This window comes from Arachis hypogaea, chromosome 4, assembly GCF_003086295.3.
Source record: "Arachis hypogaea cultivar Tifrunner chromosome 4, arahy.Tifrunner.gnm2.J5K5, whole genome shotgun sequence".
Taxonomy (NCBI): domain Eukaryota; kingdom Viridiplantae; phylum Streptophyta; class Magnoliopsida; order Fabales; family Fabaceae; genus Arachis; species Arachis hypogaea.
Window position 1 is genome coordinate 31,520,579 of NC_092039.1, and position 2,203 is coordinate 31,522,781.

The 2,203-nt window shown below is 35.5% G+C and overlaps 1 non-coding gene across 1 annotated transcript; it reads left to right on the forward strand.

Annotated features, from left to right (window-relative positions):
* The first annotated feature begins 347 nt into the window (after window positions 1–347).
* LOC112799471 (small nucleolar RNA R71) lies at window positions 348–455 on the forward strand. Its single transcript, XR_003201050.1, has one exon. It is a non-coding gene; the product is annotated as a small nucleolar RNA R71 (small nucleolar RNA).
* Window positions 456–2,203: the final 1,748 nt, after the last annotated feature.

Consider the following 2,203-nt stretch of genomic DNA (forward strand, 5'->3'; position numbering starts at 1 on the left):
TAAGCTTCTTCCTCAGATGAAGCTTCCTTAGTACTGCTTGGTGCATTTTGCATTCCAGACAGACTTTGAGAAATCATGTTGACTTGTTGAGTCAATATTTTGTTCTGAGCCAATATGGCATTCTGAGTATCAATCTCAAGAACTCCTTTCTTCTGATTTACCCCATTGTTCACAGGATTCCTTTCAGAAGTGTACATGAATTGGTTATTTGCAACCACTTCAATCAGCTCTTGAGCTTCTGTAGGCGTCTTCTTCAAATGAAGAGATCCTCCAGCAGAGCTATCCAAAGACATCTTGGATAGTTCAGAGAGACCATCATAGAGAATACCTATGATGCTCCATTCAGAAAGCATGTCTGAAGGACATTTTCTGATTAATTGTTTGTATCTTTCCCAAGCTTCATAGAGGGATTCTCCATCCTTCTGTCTGAAGGTTTGGACTTCCACTCTAAGCTTACTCAATTTTTGAGGTGGAAAGAACTTTGCCAAGAAGGCATTGACTAGCTTTTCCCAAGAGTCCAGGCTTTCTTTAGGTTGTGAGTCCAACCATGTCCTAGCTCTGTCTTTTACAACAAAAGGGAATAGCATCAGTCTGTAGACCTCAGGGTCAACCCCATTAGTCTTGACTGTGTCACAGATTTGCAAGAACTCAGCTAAAAACTGATGAGGATCTTCCAGTGGAAGTCCATGGGACTTGCAATTCTGTTGCATTAGAGAAACTAATTGAGGCTTAAGCTCAAAGTTGTTGCTCCAATGGCAGGGATAGAGATGCTTCTCCCATAGAAATCGGGAGTAGGTGCAGTAAAGTCACCCAGCACCTTCCTTGCATTGTTGTTGTTTTCGGCTGCCATGGCTTCTTCTTCCTTGAAGAATTCGTTTAGGTCCCCTACAAAGAGTTGTGCCTTAGCTTCTCTTAGCTTTCGTTTTAAGGTCCTTTCAGGTTCAGGATCAGCTTCAACAAGAATGCCTTTGTCCTTATTCCTGCTCATATGAAAGAGAAGAGAACAAGAAAATGTGGAATCCTCTATGTCACAGTATAGAGATTCCTTGAGATGTCAGAGGAAAAAAAATGGAAGACAGAGGTAGAAAATTCGAACTTATCAAAGAAGATGGAGTTCGAATTTTGCATTTAGGGATAGTGTTAGTCCATAATTAGAAGGATGTGAGAAGAAGGGAAGTAATTTTCGAAAATTTTGTAAAAGATTTTGAAAACATTTTGAAAAACACTAATTGATTCTCAAAAACTAAGAATAGAAAAAGAATCAATTGATTTTTGAAAAAGATTTTGAAATTAGAAATTAAAAAGATTTGATTGAAAACTTATTTTGAAAAAGATGTGATTGAGGAGATATGATTGATAAAAAAAAATGTGATTGAGAAGATATGATTTGAAAACAATTTTAAAAGATATGATTTGAAAACATTTTGAAAAGATATGATTTTAAAAATTAATGACTTGCCTAACAAGAAAAGATATGAATCAAACATAAAACCTTCCTCAACAGAAAAGGCAAAAAATGTTCAATCAAATCATTAATTGTTATTAAGTATCTTTGAAAAAGGAAAGAAATTGATTTTGAAAAAGATTTGATTGAAAAGATTTGATTTGAAAAAGATTTGATTTTGAAAAACTTTGAAAACTTGAAAAAAATTTGATTTGAAAACAAAATCTTCCCCCTTGTGCCATCCTGGCGTTAAACGCCCAGAATGTGCACATTCTGGCGTTTAACGCCCAAACTACTACCTTTTTGGGCGTTAAACGCCCAGCCAGGCACCCTGGCTGGCGTTTAAACGCCAGTCTGTCTTCTTCACTGGGCATTTTTGAATGCCCAGCTTTTTCTGTGTGATTCCTTTGCAGTATGTTCTGAATCTTCAATTCTCTGTATTATTGACTTGAAAAGACACAAATTAAAAATATTTTTGGATTTTTAATAATGAAAATGCAACTAAAATCAAATAACAATGCATGCAAGACACCAAACTTAGCAGTTTGCATACTACTGACACTAATGAGAATGCATATGAGACACATAAACACTCAAGTCAAGAGAATTCAAAGATCAAAACAAGGAAATCATCAAGAACAACTTGAAGATTAATGAAGACACATGCATGAATGCAATAAGAACAGAAACATGCAATTGATACTAAACTTAAGTTGAGACTCTAGACTCAAACAAGACATATTTTTGGATTTTATGATT